Genomic DNA, 27683 nt, shown 5'->3' on the forward strand with positions numbered 1-27683 from the left:
AATTTAACAAATGCCCAGTTCCACTGAAGAAAAGCATCTCCCTGCAATATGATGCTGACACGCTGTACTTTACTATTGAGATGGGATCTGCTGAGGAATTGGCAGTGTTAGGTTTGTGCCACACACAGCATTTTGAATTATGGCCCAAAAGCTCCATTTAAGTCACATCTGACCACAAACCTTCACTTTAGCTGGGTCCAGATATGCTTGGTGGGACTTTCCTTCAGTTGTATACAGGCCAGTTGTATACAAAGCTTGTGATATAGTTGACTGGCAGATATTCACTACAGTCACAACCACTGAAATCTGTAGCTCCTTCAGCTTTATATTTGGCCTCTATGGGGAATTTGAGGAGAGCTTTGTCTAGGCAGTGCCTGGATGGTATAATAGAGATTCCATTTCCTTACATTCATCCAACAGTGCTCAGTTGTATATCCAAGCACCTTGATATTACTTTGTAGCCATGTCTATTACTTTATATTTAAATTTATCTTTCATAGACTACTCTTGGTCTTCATTTACAAAGTTTTCCCAGATTCTCAGTAAGGCAAATATTATATGAATTAGCAATCTTTTAACCAGAAATACTGAGTATTTTAATGATTCAGAGGAGGAGCCTAATTGAAATTTAATTTTTAGGACACTGTCATTTATGTAAACTTGGATCTTCTACAGCATATGGGCTGAATAATTATGTAATCAGCATTGTTCAGTTTTATTTATTTAAAAAGAATCTACAGACATATAATGAATTATGTTTTTAAAAATTTAATTTAAAAGCCTGTTTAGACAAATATTCTCAGAATACCTGTGTAAGTGGCTTTTGCAATACAGACTGGGTACTAACGTTTTACTTGATTGAATAACTACAGTACAAATTCTACTTCTGTGGTGTTTGTTGAGAGAAGGCAAACATTAGTGGTTAATTGTGGTGTTAACAAATACAGATGTGTCCACTTACATCTTTGCTTTTTTTTAAATTAAACCCAACATGCAAAACACGGCTAAGCTGTTTTTCACGAGTAGCGAGTGGATGAATTTTAAAATTTTTGTTTGCCATAATAGAGTATGTATAAAGTAACATATTAAAGAATCAAATTAAGAAAAATCACAAGGCATGGCTAAATCTTCACTTATCACTGCTTTATCACTTCTTTATCCCTTCTCCAGGCTTAATACATCTGCCCCATGGTTTGATACATTATAATAGACATCATCTCAAGTATGACAAGTGTGGCTTTGCCAGTTATTTTACGCTATTAAATACCGTAGCATTACTGTGTGCAACAAACTACCTCCGCTATATAAGCTTTTTCCAAGTGGGATAAACATCTTCAAATATCAACAGAAGGGCCCACCTAGGCAGGTAATGTGATACAAGAACAATCTTCTGAGTGAGCATAAAGTGGATGATATGTCACTGTCAGCTCCTGATGCTTCTTTTCTCCTTGTATTTTCTCTACTTACAACTGCGGTTACTTCTGTCTCACTGGTATTGCAGTACATTTCCATATCGTCCCATTTACAAGAAGGGGATGCTGCATGTTAAAGCAAATTTGTCATGTTGCATGCCTCAGATTATTTTTTGACTGTAGTAATATATGGGGTATATTAGTTGTACATCATTTTCGTACCGTAGATCCCTAAACAAGCAAAATATAGTGAGTGTAACTTAATTAGTTAATATTAAGTAGAAAAAAGTTACCAGAAATATTGATTTGAAGGGAAATAAAATAAATATAATTTGCAAAACAAATACCCAAAGTCATTTTCATTGCATTGTTGTACAATTGTACCATTTCCGCTGACACTTAAAGTCTATAGATGAGTTGCAATTTAAAAAAGACCAACTGAAGCTGATGACTGACTGTAGAACTACGCATCAACCAGCATGAACAAATGTAGATACAGTGTATGTATATATATAAATATATATATATATATATATATATATATATATATATATATACATACTGTAAACGCGGCACTCCTGGTGTCTGGATCAATAAAGTTCTTTGGCAGGCAGATCGCTACTGACAACGTTTTAATTACCTTTATTATGTCATTTTCCTCAGGTCAAATTAACAAATAGACAAGTCTTACCTTATAAAGAGTACCAACACCCCGTGCAAGTGCCAGCCACGGGCAACGGGACACCGCCTGCCCCATCCAGCGCATCTGGAAGTGATGTTGCGCCGCGTCACTTCCCCCGGCCGTGCTTCCCATCACCATGGTTACAGTGTAAATAAAAACAGAGGGGGTCATTCCGAGTTGTTCGCTCTGCAAATTTCTTCGCATCGCAGCGATTTTCCGCTTAGTGCGCATGCGCAATGTCCGCACTGCGACTGCGCCAAGTAAATTTGCTATGCAGTTAGGAATTTTACTCACGGTTTTTTCCTCGTTCTGGCGATCGTAATGTGATTGACAGGAAGTGGGTGTTTCTGGGCGGAAACTGGCCGTTTTATGGGTGTGTGTGAAAAAACGCTACCGTTTCTGGGAAAAACGCGGGAGTGGCTGGAGAAACGGAGGAGTGTCTGGGCGAACGCTGGGTGTGTTTGTGACGTCAAACCAGGAACGACAAGCACTGAACTGATCGCAGATGCAGAGTAAGTCTCGAGTTACTCAGAAACTGCACAGAGATGTCTTATCGCAATGTTGCGAATCTTTCGTTCGCAATTTTGATAAGCTAAGATTCACTCCCAGTAGGCGGCGGCTTAGCGTGTGCAAAGCTGCTAAAAGCAGCTTGCAAGAGAAGAACTCGGAATGACCACCAGAATACGAACAACTGCAGATACAAAATATAGCAGGCTTGGTATAAATATATAATAAGGGCAATTGTACATTCCTTACTTACATAATAGCTCTTATAGCGGTGATCTAATAAAATATAACAAAATATAAGGAATAAATTGCTGGCAGTACATAGATACCAACCACTATTAGCAGAATTATCTATCAGCATATATACTTAGAACAGCAAATGTCCCATTATCAACTGGATGATAGATTAACTAAATCCCAGTAAAACTGTTATTATATAGGGTATAACATCTTACAACAGGTACGAGACACAAGGACACCCGGTCCATTTCTATATGGAGATTGTGGCACAATCAAAAACGCCACGTTCCATAGTCAGACAAATCTAAAGTGATAATGCTGATATGTGGTAAATACTATGCATCGTAATAATACTGACCCTATCTACAAGAAGCTATTGTAGCCATGCGACTCGTTGAGTCCCCGTGGATGAACTGTATCTAAACGGTAAATCCAACGGGCCTCCAGTCTAAGTAGTTTAGACCCCCGATCGCCACCACGCATGGTAGCTGGCACATGATCGATCATGCGATATCGGAGCGTGGTAAGTGGATGCCGTTTGGAAGCGAAGTGCCTGGCAACAGGCTGTTCACTTGTACCCTTGGAGATGGCCAGCTCCGAGGGTAAAGGTGAACAGCCTGTTGCCGTTTAGATACGGTTCATCCACGGGGACTCAACGAGTCGCATGGCTACAATAGCTTCTTGTAGATAGGGTCAGTATTATTACGATGCATAGTATTTACCACATATTAGCATTATCACTTTAGATTTGTCTGACTATGGAACGTGGCGTTTTTGATTGTGCCACAATCTCCATATAGAAATGGACCGGGTGTCCTTGTGCATCGTACCTGTTTTAAGATGTTATACCCTATATAATAACAGTTTTACTGGGATTTAGTTAATCTATCATCCAGTTGATAATGGGACATTTGCTGTTCTATGTATATATGCTGATAGATAATTCTGCTAATAGTGGTTGGTATCTATGTACTGCCAGCGATTTATTCCTTATATTTTGTTATATTTTATTAGATCACCGCTATAAGAGCTATTATGTAAGTAAGGAATGTACAATTGCCCTTATTATGTATTTATACCAAGCCTGCTATCTTTTGTATCTGCAGTTGTTCGTATTCTGTTTTTATTTACACTGTAACCATGGTGATGGGGAGCACGGCCGGGGGATGTAAGGCGGCGCAACGTCACTTCCAGGTGCGCTGGATGGGGCGGGCGGTGTCCCATTGCCCACGGCTTGCACTTGCACGGGGTGTTGGTACTCTTTATAAGGTAAGACTTGTCTATTTGTTAATTGGACCTGAGGAAAATGACTTAATAAATGTCATTGAAACGTTGTCAGTAACGATCTACCTGCCAAAGAACTTTATTGATCCAGACACCAGGAGTGCCGCGTTTACAGTATGTATGCCTGACCCCTCACGGAGGCACCCGGTGCAGCAATTTCTACTAAAGGAGAGCCGGATCACACGGACACAGTATATATATATATATATATATATATATACATATTAGCCAAAGGGCGGCACTCAGACGACTATCATAGTCAAACACTGGATCCAGTCATCCGTGTGGCCCCCTTCGGCAAATATATTGGTTTTCTGGTAAGGGTAGGACAAATGGGAGTGCACAGACGCAAGTAATCACTGCAGACATGGAGTGCCGGCCAATTGGGAATTTTATATATATATACAGATATATATTGCAATTGTATTAAATATGTGTGTATATATGTATGTATATATATATATATTGTGACAAGAACACTGGCATAGTGTTTGAGGGCAGGTATGTTTGTCCCAGGTTCTTGTCTTACATATATTAGGAAATTTTTTGTTTTGTCAGAACCTTTTCAGTTTATTGGAAAAGCTGGATAAGGGCCCTGAAAGAGAGATAGGGCAAGTTCCAGATATTGGGCCCAGTTTGAGTCTTTGTCCTCACAGAGGGCTAATCAGGGTTTCAGCTGTGTAAGTGGGTTATAGGGCTGCTAGCCTGATTAGTGTGTGCAGACTGCCTGGGAAGACTGCAGGATCTCTGTGAGAGAAATACGCTTCCTTACTGTTATGCACACCAGTGCCAGCAGGAATGTACTGGTGTCTGAACGGTGAGGGATGCAAAACAAATGAACTCACAGACAGACTAGGGAATATGACATTACATACACAGAAGGTGATAGGGTAACAAAATAAACACAAAGTGATCAGAGAAGCCCAAAGGCTAAGAAACTGGGTGTCTCCCTAGTATTAGGAATGCTCAGATGGAAAGAAGCGAGATGTAGTGATTTAATACGTAGAGAACCCGAAATGCTGTTGCTAAGGGCAACAGCAAAACCCTAAAGGGTTACCAACGGGTGTGGCAGTAAACTCCTTGGTCAGAGATGGAATAATAGACACAAGGAGAGTCTCCACAATCCTAGTCCTCCCTTGCAGTGCACTGGTTCAGCTTACTGCCACTAAACTGACACCTGAACACCTTGCACAGTGAGAAAGGATTTTGGCAGGCAAGTCTGAGAATACAGCCGCAAACCTGCTAGGTTCACAGAGTAGCAAAAGAACCCCAGCAGGTTAAACGACTGACTCCAGTCTTACTGCTAGGTCTGGATTGGCAGAGTGTAATACCAAATCCCAAGGCCTATTTGCAGTAAGCAACAAACAAATACAAAGTTTACACAGTACTAGCTAGCTTTCAGGAACTGACTAACCAACAAAGATTCAGCAGCATCTGCCTAACCTGAGAAGAGGGTTTATATAGCAGGTGCTGTCCACGCCCCACTGAGACCTCACAGACTGTGAGCACAAAAACCAGCACCGGATCCCCTGCCGTGCACAGAGCCTGTAACCACTGCACAGCAAAAGACCCGAACCGGAGTATCAGCTACGCTCAGGTTACTCCGCTAGCACTTGTCTCCCGGTTGCCATGATGACGTGGCAGCACAGAGCAGGATACCCTAACAGTACCCCCCCCTCTGACGAGGGGTCAAAGAACCCCTACCACCGGGTTTATCGGGGAACTGCGAGAAGAAAGAGCGTAACAGTCTGGGGGCATGAAGATCACAACTGCGCACCCACGACCGCTCCTCCGGGCCATACCCCTTCCAGTGCACCAAAAATGACAGCCGACCCCGAAAAATCTTGGAGTCAAGAATCCTTTCAACAACAAACTCCCTCTGGCCACGTATCAGAAGAGGGGAAGGTCTTCCACTGGAAGAAGGATTACTAATCGCCCGTTTTAAAAGGGAACAATGAAATGTTTTATTGATACCCAAAGAACGGGGTAGATCTAACTGAAATGCCACTGGATTGATAACCCTAGTGATCTTATAAGGACCGATGAACCGGGGGCCTAACTTATGAGATGGCTGTCTCAACTTCAAATTCTTGGTAGACAACCAGACGAAGTCTCCTAATTTGAAGCTGCTGGGTCTTTTCCGCTTATCAAAAACCCTTTTGGTCACTAATGACACAGACACAAGGGCTTTCTTCACTTTCCTCCAAATACCTCTAAGGACCGAAACCACAGAGGAACCACCAGGCGTGGAGTCCAGGGGGTCAAAAGAATTGGCCTTAGGATGATGCCCATACACACAAAGGAAGGGAGAGATCCCTGTAGCAGAGTGAGCCGCGTTGTTATAGGCAAACTCCGCCATGGACAGATGAGCAACCCAGTCAGTCTGACACTTGGAGACATAACACCTGAGGAACTGCTCCAAGGACTGGTTCACCCTTTCAGTCTGCCCATTAGACTGCGGATGGTAGCCTGACGACAAGCTGACAGAAATCTGGAGATCGGAACAAAATGCCCTCCAGAATTTGGCCACAAACTGGGATCCACGGTCAGAGACCACATCAAGTGGCAACCCGTGGAGGCGCACAACATGCAGCATAAATAATTCAGACAGGCGTCTGGCCGATGGCAGCCCAACCAATGGAACGAAGTGTGCCATCTTCGAAAACCTGTCAACGACAACCCAGATGGCTGTCATCCCCGAGGATTTGGGCAAGTCCACCACAAAATCCATTGAAATGTGGGTCCATGGCTTAGATGGAATAGAGAGTGGATGTAATGGGCTAACAGGAACCCCTCTAGGAGTCTTATTTCGGGCACAGATGTCACATGCCCGAACCCACTGATCCACATCCCTAGCCACCGAGGGCCACCACACCGCCCTAGATAGCAACTCCCGAGTTCTGGCAATACCCGGGTGACCTGCCGACTTCTTGGCATGGAATTCCAGGAACACTCGCTGTCTTAACCTAGGAGGCACAAACAAAAGACCTACCGGAAGGTCTGGAGGAGCCTGCTCCTGTGCTCTAAGGACTAATGACAAGAGGTCCTGGGTAATTCCCACTTTAATACATGATGGGGACACAATGGCCAATGGCTCCTCGGTGGTCTCCTGGATTGGAGCAAAACTCCGCGAGAGCGCATCAGCCTTGATGTTTTTTGACCCAGGGCGATATGTTATCAGAAAATTAAAGAGAGCAAAAAACAAAGCCCATCGTGCCTGCCTGGCATTGAGGCGCTTCGCTGACTCTAAATATGCCAAATTCTTATGGTCGGTGAGAATTGAGACCACAAACTTAGCCCCCTCAAGCCAGTGTCTCCACTCCCCGAGTGCATCCTTAATAGCCAACAATTCCCGGTTACCCACGTCATAATTCATCTCGGCAGGCGAAAATTTACGGGAAAAGTAAGCACAGGGATGAAGGCGATTATCAGACACCCCCATCTGAGAGAGCACTGCCCCAATACCCTTCTCAGAGGCATCCACCTCCACCACAAAAGGACGCTCTGGATCTGGGTGTCGCAGCACCTTGGCCGAGACAAATGCCCTTTTGAGACGGGCAAAAGCCGCTTTGGCCTCACAAGACCAGTGAGCAACATCCGCCCCTTTCTTAGTGAGTGCCACCAAGGGCGCCACTATAGATGAAAATCCAGCGATAAATCGTCTATAAAAATTCGCAAAGCCCAGAAAACGCTGAAGCGCCTTCAAACTAGTGGGCTGCACCCAATCCAGGACTGCCTGTACCTTGGAACCCTCCATTTGGAAACCTTCTGGAGAGATAATATATCCTAGAAATGCGATTTGCTGAACTTCAAATTCGCACTTCTCCAGCTTCGCCCCAAGCCGGTGGTCTCTGAGTTTCTGGAGGACTAAGCGTACATGCTTCCGATGTTCCTCCAGGGAATGGGAGAAGATTAGGATGTCATCTAAGTATACAACTAAGAATCTATCCAAATATTCCTAGAGCACATCGTTCATGAAGTCCTGGAAGACTGCCGGGGCATTACAGAGCCCAAAAGGCATCACCAAATATTCATAATGCCCTGAGTGGGTATTAAAGGCAGTCTTCCATTCATCCCCCTCTCTTATTCGGATTAGATTGTACGCACCGCGTAGGTCAATCTTAGAAAAAATGGTGGCAGTACGAAGCTGGTCAAACAAGACCGAAATGAGAGGCAGTGGGTATGAGTTTTTAATCGTGATACGGTTCAATTCCCTGAAGTCGATGCAGGGTCGCAACGAACCGTCCTTTTTACCCACGAAGAAGAACCCCGACCCAACTGGAGACTGTGAAGGTCTGATAAATCCCTTAGCCAAGTTCTCCTGAATGTACTCTGCTATAGCCTGAGTCTCAGGACGTGACAGGGAGTACAACCTGCTCTTGGGAAGCTTAGCATTCGGCAACAAATCAATGGCACAGTCATAGGGGCGATGGGGAGGTAGTACCTCTGCAACTCTTTTGGAGAACACGTCCGCAAAATCTGCATAACATCCTGGCAATCCTGGCAAACTTAGCTGTGAAAGCCTGACTGGAAGGCTTAAGCAACTCCTGAAACAATCAGTACCCCAACTAAGAATCTCCCCAGAGACCCAGTCAAATTGAGGATTGTGGGCCCTTAACCAGGATAACCCCAACACCAATGGGGCAAAAGTACAGACAGTCACATAAAAGGACAATTTTTCAGAGTGTGTGGCTCCAATAAACAAGGAAATCTGGCTAGTGCAAGAGGTAATTTTACCCTGGGATAATGGTTCCCCGTTTAACCCACAAATCTCAATTTCCGATGCCAAGGATACTAAGGGAACAGAGTGTTTCAGGGCGAATTGGCGGTCCATAAAAACCCCGTTGACCCCACTGTCCACAAAGGCCTCAGTCTTGACAGTTTAAACCGAGGATCTTCAAGGTCACCGGAATGATAAAAGTCTTCTTGGGAAATTCTGACTTCTGGCCTGACAGGATATTTCCCATCACCCTCAGGCCCTGAAGTTTTCCGGCTTTTCTGGGCATGATACTACCACATGACCTTTGTTCCCACAGTACAAACATAACCCCTGCTGTCTCCTCCGCGTCTTCTCACGCGAGGAGAGGCAGGTAGCCCCAATCTGCATAGGCTCCTCGGAAAATTCCTCAGACTCTGAGGTTCCCTTGGGAAAGAAGGAAACCTCTGTCTCCCTTTCAAGCCTGCGCTCTCTCAGCCGTCTATCCACCCGAATGGATAACTGCATGAGCTGATCCAAGCTATCAGGCAAGGGATATTGTACCAGTTGGTCTTTTAACTGGTTAGAAAGACCTCTTTGGTACTGGTGTCTCAGGGCTGGGTCATTCCACTGGGTATCATGGGCCAACCTCCGAAACTCCGTACAATAAACCTCAACTGGCCTTCGCCCTTGCTTAAGGATCGAAATCTGAGCCTCGGCTGAGGCCGTCTTGTCAGGGTCATCATACAACATGCCCAGTGCCGTAAAAAAAGCATCAACACTTTTAAGCGACGGACAGTCAGGCTGCAACCCATATGCCCAGACCTGTGGGTCTCCTTGTAGCAAGGAAATCACTATGCCCACCCGCTGAATCTCCGACCCAGAAGACTGAGGCCTAAGCTGGAAATATAGCTTGCAGCTCTCCTTGAAACAAAAGAATTGCGAGCGATCTCCAGAAAAACGATCCGGGAGATTTACTTTCGGCTCTTTAACCCCTGAAGGTACTGCTGCTGCGGGAGCTCCGCCAGCGGCCTGTGAGGTGTGCATTTTAATGGGCAAATCATTAAATTGTCGAGTCAGGACCTGCACCTGATCGACCACCTGTTGCAAAGTAATTTGAGGGGTATGCTCCATATTCCCACAAAATTTCAACAGGAGTATTGGGCTGCTGAATATGTTATGCACACCAGTGCCAGCAGGAATGTACTGGTGTCTGAACGGTGAGGGATGCAAAACAAATGAACTCACAGACAGACTGGGGAATATGACATTACATACACAGAAGGTGATAGGGTAACAAAATAAACACAAAGTGATCAGAGAAGCCCAAAGGCTAAGAAACTGGGTGTCTCCCTAGTATTAGGAATGCTCAGATGGAAAGAAGTGAGATGTAGTGATTTAATACGTAGAGAACACGAAATGCTGTTGCTAAGGGCAACAGCAAAACCCTAAAGGGTTACCAACGGGTGTGGCAGTAAACTCCTTGGTCAGAGATGGAATAATAGACACAAGGAGAGTCTCCACAATCCTAGTCCTCACTTGCAGTGTACTGGTTCAGCTTACTGCCACTAAACTGACACCTGAACACCTTGCACAGTGAGAAAAGATTTTGGCAGGCAAGTCTGAGAATACAGCCGCAAACCTGCTAGGTTCACAGAGTAGCAAAAGAACCCCAGCAGGTTAAACGACTGACTCCAGTCTGGGATCGGTATGAAATACCTCCAATCAAAATACCGACGTTCAAAATCCCGACACCAATTGACCGATGGTCAAAATCCCGACAAGGTCAAAATACCGACACGGACAAAATACCGACATTTAAAATACCGACAAGGTCAAAATACCGACATGTAAAATGCCGACAGGTCAAAATACTGACATGCCTTTTTTGATGTTTTTTTGTGTGTATGTCGACATAAATCAACATGGACACCATATAAAGTGTACCGCGTCCCCTCGCATGGCTCGCTGCGCTCGCCATGCTTCGGGCGCGGTGCCTCGCTGCGCTCGGCACACTATTATATTCCCCCTCCAGGTCCACTGGGATGGTAAAGTATGAACAAGTCGGATTCAATGAAAAAAATCATGAAAAACTCATGTCGGTATTTTGACCTGTCGGCATTTTACATGTTGGTATTTTGACCTTGTCGGTATTTTAAATGTCGGTATTTTGTCCGTGTCGGTATTTTGACCTTGTCGGGATTTTGACCATCGGTCAATTGGTGTCGGGATTTTGAACGTCGGGATTTTGATTGGAGGTAAACTGACTGCATCCCTCCAGTCTTACTGCTAGGTCTGGATTGGCAGACTGTAATACCAAATCCCAAGGCCTATTTGCAGTAAGCAACAAACAAATACAAAGTTTACACAGTACTAGCTAGCTTTCAGGAACTGACTAACCAACAAAGATTCAGCAGCATCTGCCTAACCTGAGAAGAGGGTTTATATAGCAGGTGCTGTCCACGCCCCACTCAGACCTCACAGACTGTGAGCACAAAAACCAGCACCGGATCCCCTGCCGTGCACAGAGCCTGTAACCACTGCACAGCAAAAGACCCGAACCGGAGTATCAGCTACGCTCAGGTTACTCCGCTGGCACTTGTCTCCCGGTTGCCATGACGACGTGGCAGCACAGAGCAGGAGACCCTAACACTTACACAAGTGAACCATACAGTGTTGGTTGGAAAACTCTGTGTTTTTGTTTAGAGACAGTTAGGAACGTATTATGTTTAGTTAGTGCAGGACAGGCCAGGTATTTTCTTTTGATGTTTGTTTTGTTTTCTGTTTAATAAAACTGGTCGTGGCCAGTTGCACCTTAAAAACTGGACTTGTATGACTTCTCAGCTGCTGCCGGCTGCCACCTACCCCAAGAAACGGGGTCCGGTTCCCCTACAGTGTTACAACTTATATATATATATATATATATATATAGCAAGCAGAGGTACGGCACTCAGGGCTCAGGATAAGAAAATAAGGTCTGATTAGTCCCCAATTGAATAAATTTGATGCTATTCAAAACTGGCCTCGTCCAGTGAATAAAAAACAGGTAAGGGCTTTTTTTGGGAATAACTGGGTACTATATATGGTTTATTCCCAATTTTGCGACTACAGCAGTGCCGTTGTCAGACCTTACCAAAGGGAAGTGTCAAATATGGTGAAATGATCAGAACAATCAGGTTAAAGAATTTCTCATTTAAAATAGGGAGATATTTTCAGAGCTGCCTGGCCGAACAACCATAATAAAACATGACATTGTCACAGAACCAGGGGTCAGGGTCCATTTAAAGCCATATAGGATTCCTGAAGCTCAGCGAGAAGCTGTTTCTAAAGAAGTTAAAACCATGTTAGAACTTGGAGTCATAGAGGAATCTAACAGTGAGTGGTCCAGTCCCATAGTTCTCATCCCGAAGCCAGACGGTAGCATACGCTTCTATAATGACTTTCGTAAGTTAAATGAGGTGTCCAAGTTTGACGCATACCCCATGCCCCGTGTGGATGAGCTTATAGAAAGGCTGGGAACAGCCAGGTTTCTCACCACGTTGGACCTGACCAAAGGTTACTGGCAAATACCTTTATCTGATAGCGCAAAAGAAAAAACAGCCTTTTCGGTTCAGGAGGGGCTGTACCAGTATAAGATGTTACCCTTTGGGTTGCATGGGGCTCCAGCAACCTTTCAACGGGCGATGGATAAAATTTTGAGGCCCCATAGAAAATATGCAGTTGCCTATTTGGATGATGTGGTAATTCACAGTACAGACTGGGGGTCCCATTTGGTTAAAGTACAAGCAGTACTGGACTCAATCAGAGAGGCAGGGTTAACTGCTAACCCAAAGAAGTGCTGCCTCGCAATGGAGGAGGTCAAATACTTGGGCTTCACCATAGGCAGAGGTCTGATTTGGCCCCAATTGAATAAATTTGATGCTACTCAAAACTGGCCTCGTCCAGTGAATAAAAAACAGGTAAGGGCTTTTTTTGGGAATAACTGGGTACTATTGATGGTTTATTCCCAATTTTGCGACTACAGCAGTGCCGTTGTCAGACCTTACCAAAGGTAAGTGTCAAATATGGTGAAATGGAACCCTGATGCAGAAAAAGCGCTCCAAGTGTTAAAAGTGGCTTTGTGTTCACAACCTGTATTGATAACACCAGATTTTTCAAAAGAATTTGTGGTACATACAAATGCCTCAGAGGTAGGGATAGGGGCTGTGTTGTCCCAAACCAGAGATGGGGACGAACACCCTATCATTTATTTGAGTAGGAAACTCAATGAGCATGAAAAAAGGTATGCCATTGTGGAAAAGGAGGCTTTGGCCATTAAGTGGGCACTAGATACCTTGAGATATTACCTCTTGGGTAGAAAATTCAGACTAGTGACAGATCATGCCCCTTTAAAATGGATGTATGTAAATAGAGGCAAGAATGCTCGTGTAACTAGATGGTTTCTAGCATTGCAGGATTTTAAGTTTACTGTCGAACATAGACCGGGTACACAATTGGCCAACGCAGATGCATTGTCCCGCATCTTCTGTTTGGGGGCTACAAGTGTTCCGGCCCCTAGGTCGAAACAGGGGAGGGGGATATGTGACAAGAACACTGGAATAGTGTTTGAGGGCAGGTATGTTTGTCCCAGGTTCTTGTCTTACATGTATTAGGAAAATGCTTTGTTTTGTCAGAACCAAGTCAGTTTATTGGAAAAGCTGGATAAGGGCCCTGAAAGAGAGATAGGGCAAGTTCCAGACATTGGGCCCAGTTTGGGTCTTTGACCTCACAGAGGGCTAATCAGGGTTTCAGCTGTGTAAGTGGGTTATAGGGCTGCTAGCCTGATTAGTGTGTGCAGACTGCCCGGGAAAACTGCAGGATCTCTGTGAGAGAAATACGCTTCCTTACACAAGTGAGCCATACAGTGGGGGTAATTCCAAGTTGATCGCAGCAGGAAATTTTTTAGCAGTTGGGCAAAACCATGTGCACTGCAGGGGAGGCAGATATCACATGTGCAGAGAGAGTTAGATTTGGGTGTGGTGAGTTCAATCTGCAATCTAAATTGCAGTGTAAAAATAAAGCAGCCAGTATTTACCCTGCACAGAAATAAAATAACCCACCCAAATCTAACTCTCTCTGCAAATGTTATATCTGCCCCCCCTGCAGTGCACATGGTTTTGCCCAACTGCTAAAAAAATTCCTGCTGCGATCAATTTGGAATTACCCCCAGTGTTGGTTGGAAAACTGTGTTTTTGTTTAGAGACAGTTAGGAACGTCTTATGTTTACTTAGTGCAGGACAGGCAAGGTATTTTCTTTTGATGTTTGTTTTGTTTTCTGTTTAATAAAACTGGTCGTGGCCAGTTGCACCATAAAAACTGGACTTGTATGACTTCTCAGCTGCTGCCGGCTGCCACCTACCCCAAGAAACGGGGTCCGGTTCCCCTACAGTGTTACAACTTTTATATATATATATATATATATATATATATATATATATCAAGCAGAGGTACGGCACTCAGGGCTCAGGATAAGAAAATAAATGAGGCGACCGCCATGTCAGCAAAACAACAACGTTTCAATCTGTCAAGATTTTCATCAGGTTATATATATATATACGAGAACATATACTGTATAATACAATTGTTTAATTTCCTAATATCCTGCCCCCCAAAAGCAGCCTGACCCTAACCCTCCTGCCCTGCAGCCTAACCCTTAACCTCCCCCCATGCACCCTAACCTTAACCCTCCCTCCCCGCAGCCTACCCTAACCCTCCCTACCCGCAGCCTAACCCTAACCCTCACACCTTACTGCCTAATTCTAAGACCCCCATCTTAGTGTCTAACCTAACCCTCCCTCCCCATAGCCTAATCCTAACCTTCCCCCCCCCCCACACACACACAGCCTAACACTATCCCTCCCCCCCAGAGCTTAAATCTAACTTCACCCGCAGCCTCAACCTAACATCACCCCACCCCCCTCCCCAGGCATTCTTACGATCAGGATGGCAGCATTTGGGATGATGGCGCTGGCATTGTGATCCATGTCGGGATCCTGGCGTCAGCAATCTGACTGACCGCTGGCATCCCGACCGCTGATATGCCCTGTACGGCATAATTGGAGGACTACAGTCTGGCATAATGTAAACCAGTGGTACAGTGGACTAATATTAACCACCGGCTCTGGAGCATAATGTAGTCTGGGGGCGTTTCAGCTCAGCATAATGCAAACTGGTAGCTATTTATGTGTGAGGGGTTTTTAATTTTCGGGGTGGTGCGGTTGAAACAAGGGCGTGTCAGCTTCGTTTTTTGGGGCCGCTGTGTGTTATCACACACAGCTGCTCTATCGTAAAAATGGCAGCGAGACTTCTGCTGTCGCAGCCAGGCAGATTCTGCTAAAAAGCAGAATCTGCTACTCTTACTTAGTACCGCACGTGGTGGACATATATGTACACACTGGTCTTTTTATTCACTAAATATATAGATGGTCTATAGTATGGGCTGTATCAAACATATTTGATATAAATAACGTAAGTGGACACGGAAAGGTCAAACATCCCATAATATATAAATACTCATACATAATAGAACCAGTATGAGACCGAACTGCACGTTATAAGCACACATTCTCCCACCTCATGGTAAGGCTCCTGACTCTTCTTCCTGGCAGCTACCCCCTGTCCAGTGCACATATTGAGGACTCAGATCCACTCACACAGCAAACTTGGTAGAAGAAGCTGCTATCACTGGGCATGTGCAGCAGCTCCGCTCTGTCCCTTAAACTGCATGTTGCGGTGACAGCTCAAGTAATCGTATTATATACTGTTGTTATTGTGGTCATAATTTAGCCACTGGCCACTGGGACCCCCCCCCCCCCCCCCCCCCCCCACACACACACACACACCCATCCCTTGCAATTGCCTATGGGGAAAGAGCATAATAACATGCACATGCTCTGGGTGCCATGGCTATATACTTTGCCTCCAGCTCTGTTCAGGACATAATGCAAGGGAGAATTATCAATGCTTGGATAGAGGTAAGTACCAAGTAATCAGCTTCTGTTCTTTTTACACCCCCTGTAAAATGACAGTTAGAAGCTGATTGGTTGGTACTTTATCTTGTTCCACTTTATTTCTCTCCAAGCTTTGATAAATCTCCCCCTGAACATGAGGTATTGGGGCATTGAGGTGGAGATGGCAAAGAGATACATGACATACATAGAGGTGCCAAGTTCATAGACATAGCGAAGGTCAAAAAAGCAATTGCATACTATGAAGAAGTCAATGGCACAATTACCTTCTATGGCATGATTATTGTATTTTCAGTCAGCAGGAAAAGAACTGTCCTGGGGGGTGATTCAGACCTGATCGTAGCTGTGCGTAAATTTAGAACACTACGATCATCCACACTGACATGCGGGGGGACGCCCAGCACAGAACTAGTGCGCCCCGCATGTCAGGTCAGACCCCACCGCACAAGTACAAAAGCATCGCACAGCGGCGTTGCTTTTGTACTTGAAGAGTAACTCCCAGCCAGCGCAGCGATGGTCGGGAGTTACTCGTCGTTGTGATGGTCGCAGTGGCTGCGTGTGATGTCACACAGCCGCTGCAGCCCGCCCCCCGCGCGGTCCAGCCACGCCAGCATTGGCTAGACCGCATCCACAAATTGGCGCCCAAACACCGCCGTGCCGCCCCCTCCTGCCCAGCGACTGCCCAGCGACCAGCGCATGCGCACTTCTGACCTGATCACTGCGATGAACGGCAGCGTGCGATCAGGTCAGAATGACCTCCCTGGTTGTAAGTGTAACTGTCTATGTAGCAAGGAGAATAACTTCTATAAATAGGTATATTTCTTTACATTTCTTTTAGATCAAACAACCACATGAAAATTATGTTTATAATATATATATATATATATATAGATAGATAGATAGATAGATAGATAGATAGATAGATAGATAGATAGATAGATAGATATATAGATAGAAAGATAGATAGATAGATAGATAGATAGATAGATAGATAGATAGATAGATAGATAGATAGATAGATAGATAGATAGTGATGATTTTTTTATTACTTTTTTTTCCTTTTTTTCTTTTTTAATGACTGAATTAGTACTCTTTATTATAACAGCCATTTTAATGGGATATGGTCAAGATCCCGGCGGTTGGGATCACAGCAGTCAAAATACCCAAGATAGAATCCCAAAACTACTCGGAATGCCAACACCCACATCCCGAATAGGGTCACAAGCCTGGAGCCGGAATCCCGACAAGCTTCTGCAGGCCCATGTGAGACGCAAGCAACGAAGGGCAGGAGGTTTAGGCTGCAGGAAGGGGGGGTTGGGTATAGGCTGCGGGGATGGGGGGTTAGGTTTAGGTATCCCCAGGGAGGGTAAGGGTTAGGCTGCGGGAGGGGGAGAGTTAAGATTAGGCTGCTAGAAGGGAGGGTTAGAGGGACGTTGGTGGAAGATAAATATACTTACCTTACCCCTGTTGTGATTCTGAACATCGGGATGCCACAGTCGGTATTCTGACCACCTGCATCCCAAATGCCGGCATATTAATCCCAACCCAGTTTAATTACTGTTATGGGGAAAACTGGACATCCCTACATGCATGTTCCATTGTACATAATTTATAAATATTATTTAATTTTACAAAACATATTGTATTTATACTATTTAAGCATTAAGCAAGCATCATATACTATAAATCCAGAGGCAGAACTCTAGGAGGCAACGGAGTCAGCTGCCGCCGGGCTCCTGCTTTGAAGGGGGGCACCTCTCCTCCTGTTCCACGTGTTCAGCGACATTAATCAATTAAGTTTCAATGACAGCAGATGGTATCTCTTCCGTAGCCGACTTCCCCACTAGTCATATCTCTTCCGTAGCCGACTTCCCCACTAGTCACTGCACCTTACAAATCACACCCTCTTTATTATAGATACACTGGAAGCAGACAACTTACTGATAAAGCTATTTGCCCCTATAAAAGAAGTATGAGAATTCTAACTATATGAAGTTATTTCTCAGACAATTACAAGTAACTTCATATACTGTAGTTAGAATTCTCATACTTCCTTTGCAAGAGCAGATATCTCCATCAGTAAGGTGCATGTTTCCAGTGTAATAGGTTGTGGGTTCTAATCCTGGATATGTCACTTGCAAATTAATTGGCAGATAAATAATCAGCATTGTGAGTGACTGAGCAGATCTATGTAGTGTGTGGCTGGAACCCGACATAGATCTGCCTAGTTGCAACGGTTTTGTAGTAGCTCCATATAGTTAGAATCTGCAGGCTTGTAATGCAGGTGCAAATATGTGTATATATTAGAGATGAGCGCCTGAAATTTTTCGGGTTTTGTGTTTTGGTTTTGGGTTCGGTTCCGCGGCCGTGTTTTGGGTTCGAACGCGTTTTGGCAAAACCTCACCGAATTATTTTTGTCGGATTCGGGTGTGTTTTGGATTCGGGTGTTTTTTTCAAAAAACACTAAAAAACAGCTTAAATCATAGAATTTGGGGGTCATTTTGATCCCAAAGTATTATTAACCTCAAAAACCATAATTTACACTCATTTTCAGTCTATTCTGAATACCTCACACCTCACAATATTATTTTTAGTCCTAAAATTTGCACCGAGGTCGCTGTGTGAGTAAGATAAGCGACCCTAGTGGCCGACACAAACACCGGGCCCATCTAGGAGTGGCACTGCAGTGTCACGCAGGATGTCCCTTCCAAAAAACCCTCCCCAAACAGCACATGACGCAAAGAAAAAAAGAGGCGCAATGAGGTAGCTGTGTGAGTAAGATTAGCGACCCTAGTGGCCGACACAAACACCGGGCCCATCTAGGAGTGGCACTGCAGTGTCACGCAGGATGGCCCTTCCAAAAAACCCTCCCCAAACAGCACATGACGCAAAGAAAAAAAGAGGCGCAATGAGGTAGCTGACTGTGTGAGTAAGATTAGCGACCCTAGTGGCCGACACAAACACCGGGCACATCTAGGAGTGGCACTGCAGTGTCACGCAGGATGTCCCTTCCAAAAAACCCTCCCCAAACAGCACATGACGCAAAGAAAAAAAGAGGCGCAATGAGGTAGCTGTGTGAGTAAGATTAGCGACCCTAGTGGCCGACACAAACACCGGGCACATCTAGGAGTGGCACTGCAGTGTCACGCAGGATGTCCCTTCCAAAAAACCCTCCCCAAACAGCACATGACGCAAAGAAAAAAAGAGGCGCAATGAGGTAGCTGTGTGAGTAAGATTAGCGACCCTAGTGGCCGACACAAACACCGGGCCCATCTAGGAGTGGCACTGCAGTGTCACGCAGGATGTCCCTTCCAAAAAACCCTCCCCAATCAGCACATGATGCAAAGAAAAAGAAAAGAAAAAAGAGGTGCAAGATGGAATTATCCTTGGGCCCTCCCACCCACCCTTATGTTGTATAAACAAAACAGGACATGCACACTTTAACCAACCCATCATTTCAGTGACAGGGTCTGCCACACGACTGTGACTGATATGACGGGTTGGTTTGGACCCCCCCCAAAAAAGAAGCAATTAATCTCTCCTTGCACAAACTGGCTCTACAGAGGCAAGATGTCCACCTCATCTTCACCCTCCGATATATCACCGTGTACATCCCCCTCCTCACAGATTATCAATTCGTCCCCACTGGAATCCACCATCTCAGCTCCCTGTGTACTTTGTGGAGGCAATTGCTGCTGGTCAATGTCTCCGCGGAGGAATTGATTATAATTCATTTTAATGAACATCATCTTCTCCACATTTTCTGGATGTAACCTCGTACGCCGATTGCTGACAAGGTGAGCGGCGGCACTAAACACTCTTTCGGAGTACACACTTGTGGGAGGGCAACTTAGGTAGAATAAAGCCAGTTTGTGCAAGGGCCTCCAAATTGCCTCTTTTTCCTGCCAGTATAAGTACGGACTGTGTGACGTGCCTACTTTGATGCGGTCACTCATATAATCCTCCACCATTCTATCAATGTTGAGAGAATCATATGCAGTGACAGTAGACGACATGTCCGTAATCGTTGTCAGGTCCTTCAGTCCGGACCAGATGTCAGCATCAGCAGTCGCTCCAGACTGCCCTGCATCACCGCCAGCGGGTGGGCTCGGAATTCTGAGCCTTTTCCTCGCACCCCCAGTTGCGGGAGAATGTGAAGGAGGAGATGTTGACAGGTCGCGTTCCGCTTGACTTGACAATTTTGTCACCAGCAGGTCTTTCAACCCCAGCAGACCTGTGTCTGCCGGAAAGAGAGATCCAAGGTAGGCTTTAAATCTAGGATCGAGCACGGTGGCCAAAATGTAGTGCTCTGATTTCAACAGATTGACCACCCGTGAATCCTTGTTAAGCGAATTAAGGGCTCCATCCACAAGTCCCACATGCCTAGCGGAATCGCTCCGTGTTAGCTCCTCCTTCAATGTCTCCAGCTTCTTCTGCAAAAGCCTGATGAGGGGAATGACCTGACTCAGGCTGGCAGTGTCTGAACTGACTTCACGTGTGGCAAGTTCAAAGGGCATCAGAACCTTGCACAACGTTGAAATCATTCTCCACTGCGCTTGAGACAGGTGCATTCCACCTACTATATCGTGCTCAATTGTATAGGCTTGAATGGCCTTTTGCTGCTCCTCCAACCTCTGAAGCATATAGAGGGTTGAATTCCACCTCGTTACCACTTCTTGCTTCAGATGATGGCAGGGCAGGTTCAGTAGTTTTTGGTGGTGCTCCAGTTTTCTGTACGTGGTGCCTGTACGCCGAAAGTGTCCCGCAATTCTTCTGGCCACCGACAGCATCTCTTGCACGCCCCTGTCGTTTTTTAAAAAATTCTGCACCACCAAATTCAAGGTATGTGCAAAACATGGGACGTGCTGGAATTGGCCCAGATTTAATGCACACACAATATTGCTGGCGTTGTCCGATGCCACAAATCCACAGGAGAGTCCAATTGGGGTAAGCCATTCCGCGATGATCTTCCTCAGTTGCCGTAAGAGGTTTTCAGCTGTGTGCGTATTCTGGAAAGCGGTGATACAAAGCGTAGCCTGCCTAGGAAAGAGTTGGCGTTTGCGAGATGCTGCTACTGGTGCCGCCGCTGCTGTTCTTGCGGCGGGAGTCCATACATCTACCCAGTGGGCTGTCACAGTCATATAGTCCTGACCCTGCCCTGCTCCACTTGTCCACATGTCTGTGGTTAAGTGGACATTGGGTACAGCTGCATTTTTTAGGACACTGGTGACTCTTTTTCTGACGTCTGTGTACATTTTCGGTATCGCCTGCCTAGAGAAATGGAACCTAGATGGTATTTGGTACCGGGGACACAGTACCTCCAACAAGTCTCTAGTTGGCTCTGCAGTAATGATGGATACCGGAACCACGTTTCTCACCACCCAGGATGCCAAGGCCTCAGTTATCCGCTTTGCAGTAGGATGACTGCTGTGATATTTCATCTTCCTCGCAAAGGACTGTTGAACAGTCAATTGCTTACTGGAAGTAGTACAAGTGGGCTTACGACTTCCCCTCTGGGATGACCATCGACTCCCAGCGGCAACAACAGCAGCGCCAGCAGCAGTAGGCGTTACACGCAAGGATGCATCGGAGGAATCCCAGGCAGGAGAGGACTCGTCAGACTTGCCAGTGACATGGCCTGCAGGACTATTGGCATTCCTGGGGAAGGAGGAAATTGACACTGAGGGAGTTGGTGGGGTGGTTTGCGTGAGCTTGGTTACAAGAGGAAGGGATTTACTGGTCAGTGGACTGCTTCCGCTGTCACCCAAAGTTTTTGAACTTGTCACTGACTTATTATGAATGCGCTGCAGGTGACGTATAAGGGAGGATGTTCCGAGGTGGTTAACGTCCTTACCCCTACTTATTACAGCTTGACAAAGGGAACACACGGCTTGACACCTGTTGTCCGCATTTCTGGTGAAATACCTCCACACCGAAGAGCTGATTTTTTTGGTATTTTCACCTGGCATGTCAACGGCCATATTCCTCCCACGGACAACAGGTGTCTCCCCGGGTGCCTGACTTAAACAAACCACCTCACCATCAGAATCCTCCTGGTCAATTTCCTCCCCAGCGCCAGCAACACCCATATCCTCCTCATCCTGGTGTACTTCAACACTGACATCTTCAATCTGACTATCAGGAACTGGACTGCGGGTGCTCCTTCCAGCACTTGCAGGGGGCGTGCAAATGGTGGAAGGCGCATGCTCTTCACGTCCAGTGTTGGGAAGGTCAGGCATCGCAACCGACACAATTGGACTCTCCTTGTGGATTTAGGATTTCAAAGAACGCACAGTTCTTTGCGGTGCTTTTGCCAGCTTGAGTCTTTTCAGTTTTCTAGCGAGAGGCTGAGTGCTTCCATCCTCATGTGAAGCTGAACCACTAGCCATGAACATAGGCCAGGGCCTCAGCCGTTCCTTGCCACTCCGTGTGGTAAATGGCATATTGGCAAGTTTACGCTTCTCCTCCGACAATTTTATTTTAGGTTTTGGAGTCCTTTTTTTTCTGATATTTGGTGTTTTGGATTTGACATGCTCTGTACTATGACATTGGGCATCGGCCTTGGCAGACGACGTTGCTGGCATTTCATCGTCTCGGCCATGACTAGTGGCAGCAGCTTCAGCACGAGGTGGAAGTGGATCTTGATCTTTCCCTAATTTTGGAACCTCAACTTTTTTGTTCTCCATATTTTATAGGCAGAACTAAAAGGCACCTCAGGTAAACAATGGAGATGGATGGATTGGATACTAGTATACAATTATGGACGGACTGCCACGGTTAGGTGGTATAAAAAAACCACGGTTAGGTGGTATATAATACAATTATGGATGGACGGACTGCCTGCCGAGTGCCGACACAGAGGTAGCCACAGCCGTGAACTACCGCACTGTACACTGGTTGATAAAGAGATAGTAGTATACTCGTAACAACTAGTATGACGACGGTATAAAGAATGAAAAAAAAACCACGGTTAGGTGGTATATATTATAATACAATTATGGTTGGACGGACTGCCTGCCGAGTGCCGACACAGAGGTAGCCACAGCCGTGAACTACCGCACTGTACACTGGTTGATAAAGAGATAGTAGTATACTCGTAACAACTAGTATGACGACGGTATAAAGAATGAAAAAAAAACCACGGTTAGGTGGTATATATTGTAATACAATTATGGATGGACGGACTGCCTGCCGAGTGCCGACACAGAGGTAGCCACAGCCGTGAACTACCGCACTGTACACTGGTTGATAAAGAGATAGTAGTATACTCGTAACAACTAGTATGACGACGGTATAAAGAATGAAAAAAAAACCACGGTTAGGTGGTATATATTATAATACAATTATGGTTGGACGGACTGCTTGCCGAGTGCCGACACAGAGGTAGCCACAGCCGTGAACTACCGCACTGTACACTGGTTGATAAAGAGATAGTAGTATACTCGTAACAACTAGTATGACGACGGTATAAAGAATGAAAAAAAAACCACGGTTAGGTGGTATATAATACAATTATGGTTGGACGGACTGCCTGCCGAGTGCCGACACAGAGGTAGCCACAGCCGTGAACTACCGCACTGTACACTGGTTGATAAAGAGATAGTAGTATACTCGTAACAACTAGTATGACGACGGTATAAAGAATGAAAAAAAAACCACGGTTAGGTGGTATATAATACAATTATGGTTGGACGGACTGCCTGCCGAGTGCCGACACAGAGGTAGCCACAGCCGTGAACTACCGCACTGTACACTGGTTGATAAAGAGATAGTAGTATACTCGTAACAACTAGTATGACGACGGTATAAAGAATGAAAAAAAAACCACGGTTAGGTGGTATATATTATAATACAATTATGGTTGGACGGACTGCCTGCCGAGTGCCGACACAGAGGTAGCCACAGCCGTGAACTACCGCACTGTACACTGGTTGATAAAGAGATAGTAGTATACTCGTAACAACTAGTATGACGACGGTATAAAGAATGAAAAAAAAACCACGGTTAGGTGGTATATATTATAATACAATTATGGATGGACGGACTGCCTGCCGAGTGCCGACACAGAGGTAGCCACAGCCGTGAACTACCGCACTGTACACTGGTTGATAAAGAGATAGTAGTATACTCGTAACAACTAGTATGACGACGGTATAAAGAATGAAAAAAAAACCACGGTTAGGTGGTATATAATACAATTATGGTTGGACGGACTGCCTGCCGAGTGCCGACACAGAGGTAGCCACAGCCGTGAACTACCGCACTGTACACTGGTTGATAAAGAGATAGTAGTATACTCGTAACAACTAGTATGACGACGGTATAAAGAATGAAAAAAAAAACACGGTTAGGTGGTATATATTATAATACAATTATGGATGGACGGACTGCCTGCCGAGTGCCGACACAGAGGTAGCCACAGCCGTGAACTACCGCACTGTACTGTGTCTGCTGCTAATATAGACTGGTTGATAAAGAGATAGTATACAATACTACTAATATACTGGTGGTCAGGCACTGGTCCCCACTAGTCACACTGGCAGTGGCACTCCTGCAGCAAAAGTGTGCACTGTTTAATTTTAATATAATATTATTTATCATGTACTCCTGGCTCCTGCTATAACAACCTGCAGTGCTCCCCAGTCTCCCCCACAATTATAAGCTTTATATACAATACATTGATGTGCAGCACACTGGGCTGAGCAGTGCACACAGACTGAGTCACTGTGTGACTGTGTATCGTTTTTTTCAGGCAGAGAACGGATATATTAAATAAAACAAACAACTGCACTGTCTCTGGTGGTCACTGGTCACTGTGGTCGTCAGTCACTAAACTCTGTCTGCACTCTCTTCTAATCTACAGTATCACAGCAATCTCTCTCTCTCTCTCTCTTCTAAATCTAATCTAAATGGAGAGGACGCCAGCCACGTCCTCTCCCTATCAATCTCAATGCACGTGTGAAAATGGCGGCGACGCGCGGCTCCTTATATAGAATCCGAGCCTCGCGAGAATCCGACAGCGTCATGATGACGTTCGGGCGCGCTCGGGTTAACCGAGCAAGGCGGGAAGATCCGAGTCGCTCGGACCCGTGAAAAAAAAAGTGAAGTTCGTGCGGGTTCGGATTCAAAGAAACCGAACCCGCTCATCTCTAGTATATATATATATATATATATATATACAGGTTGAGTATCCCATATCCAAATATTCCGAAATACGGAATATTCCGAAATACAGACTTTTTTGAATGAGAGTGAGATAGTGAAACCTTTGTTTTTTGATGACTCAATGTACACAAACTTTGTTTAATACACAAAGTTATTAAAAATATTGTATTAAATGACCTTTAGGCTGTGTGTATAAGGTGTATATGAAACATAAATGAATTGTGTGAATGTAGACACCAGAGGCGTATCTAGGGTAGGGCGAGTGGGGCACGTGCCCTGGGTGCCTTGACAGGCCCAGGAGAGGGGGGCGCCACCGGCGTCCAGGGCATCATGCCCCACTCGCCCCTGTCAACCCTAAATGTGAGGGGAGGAGAGCGCAGCGTCTCTCCCTCCCCTCACCGCCGCTGCCAGCACTAGCAGCGCTGCCAGCAGCTCTGCTGTGCCCGGTCTTCGGCGCTAGCCATTCAGAGCTTGCGGACCGGCTCCTGATTGGCTGCCGGTCCGCGAGCTCTGATTCGCTAGCGAACCGGCGCCAGACAGCCGCCGGAGACCTGGAGCGGCGAGGGGAAGGAGAGGCGCTGCGCTGCGCTCTCCTCCCCTCACATAGCAACAAGAAGCCACCGGCCGGTAAGTGACGGGGAAGAGGCGGTCCGGCGGCACGGGGGGGGGCGGTCCGGCGGCACGGGGTGGCATGTATCTGGCACCAAGTGGGACCTGGCACTGTGGGGCATGTATCTGGCACTGTCTGTGGGGCAATGTAACTGGCACTGTGGGGCATGTATCTGGCACTGTCTGTGGGGCAATGTAACTGGCACTGTGGGGCATGTATCTGGCATTGTCTGTGGGGCAATGTAACTGGCACTGTGGGGCATGTAACTGGCACTGTGGGGCAATGTATCTGGCACTGTGGGGCATGTAACTGGCACCAAATGGGGCATGTAACTGGCACTGAGTGGGACCTGGCACTGTGGGGCATATATCAGGCACTGTGGGGCAATGTATCTGGCACTGTGGGGCATGTAACTGGCACCAAATGGGGCATGTAACTGGCACTGAGTGGGGCCTGGCACTGTGGGGCATGTAACTGGCACTGAGTGGGGCCTGGCACTGTGGGGCATTTAACTGGCACTGTGGGGCAATGTATCTGGCACTGTGGGGCATGTATCCGGCACTGTGGGGCATTGTATCCGGCACTGTGGGGCAATGTAACTGGCACTGTGGGGCATGTATCTGGCACTGAGTGGGGTATGTATCTGGCACTGTGGGGCAATGTATCTGGCACTGTGGGGCATGTATCTGGCACTGTGGGGCAATGTAACTGGCACTGTGGGGCAATGTAACTGGCACTGTGGGGCAATGTAACTGGCACTGAGTGGGGCAATGTATCCGGCACTGTGGGGCAATGTATCCGGTACTGTGGGGCAATGTAACTGGCACTGTGGGCCATTTTCAGTTACCACACCCCTTCTGGAGCATGGCCACACCCATTCTGGTGTGTGGCCACGCCCATTTTTTTCACATGATTCTTTTTGTATGCTTTTTTTCCTGGGGGGGGGCGCCATTTTCCATCTTGCCCTGGGCTCCGAAAACCCTAGTTACGCCTCTGGTAGACACACTTTGTTTAATGCACAAAGTTATAAAAAATATTGGCTAAAATTGCCTTCAGGCTGTGTGTTTAAGGTGTATATGTAACATAAATGCATTCTGTGCTTAGATTTAGGTCCCATCACCATGATATCTTATTATGGTATGCAATTATTCCAAAATATGGAAAAATCCGATATCCAAAATACGTCTGGTCCCAAGCATTTTGGATAAGGGATACTCAACCTGTATATGTATATAGCAAGTCCTCATATTCACAATCAGCGAAGCTGGGTGAAATAGAAGAGATCCACACAACCAATAAAGAAGTATTTATTCACCAATAAAAATAAAGTTTCCATAAATGCTCAAGTGAATGATTCCAACATAGTATTAAGTAGCAGCGTTTATAAGCATGTTACCACTCCTGGAGACACTCCTCCTGTACAGTGGTAACATGCTTATAAACGCTGCTACTTAATACTATGTTGGAATCATTCACTTGAGCATTTATGGAAATTTTATTTTTATTGGTGAATAAATACTTCTTTATTGGTTGTGTGGCTCTCTTCTATTTCACCCAGCTTCGCTGATTGTGAATATGAGGACTTGGTATATTAATTAATTTAATCAAGCACCCAGACATGTGGTTTAGTGATGTGTGCAGTTCATGAGATGTCTATATATATATATATATATATATCCGTGTGTTGCAGTAGGCACTCATGTAATATATGTATGGCCGGGGTGCCCTCCATCCAAGAATACGCTGTGTATGGCTTGCAGCTGTGGGAAACGGTCCTCCGTTCCCAGGGAACAAACACAGGCAGCACTCCACGGACTTAAACAAATGGTGATGTTTATAAGTGAACAAAATCACAGCATGACTGGTCCGACGTTTCAACACCGCGCAGGGTGTTTTTTTTAAGGACTCATGGTGAGCAAACAATGTGTAATGAAAAACGCTTACCTTAAATACACAATACATACCACATGAGACTGGGAGACGCGGCGGGCGGGAGCCTCCGGCGGCACCGCATCCGGTCACAGCATGATGACGTAGCCGTTGCTAGGCTACCGATCGGCAAACCTCCCGGCGCGTCCCA

The 27683-nt window shown here is 45.8% G+C and overlaps 1 long non-coding RNA gene across 1 annotated transcript; it reads right to left on the reverse strand.

Annotated features, from left to right (window-relative positions):
• Positions 1-1128: 1128 nt before the first annotated feature.
• On the reverse strand, positions 1129-27683 carry LOC135058155 (uncharacterized). The gene is made up of 2 exons (XR_010244643.1): positions 27568-27683; positions 1129-1643 (listed from the first exon to the last, which is right to left on the reverse strand). It is a non-coding gene; the product is annotated as an uncharacterized LOC135058155 (long non-coding RNA).

Source organism: Pseudophryne corroboree, chromosome 3 (genome assembly GCF_028390025.1).
Source record: "Pseudophryne corroboree isolate aPseCor3 chromosome 3, aPseCor3.hap2, whole genome shotgun sequence".
NCBI classification, from domain to species: domain Eukaryota; kingdom Metazoa; phylum Chordata; class Amphibia; order Anura; family Myobatrachidae; genus Pseudophryne; species Pseudophryne corroboree.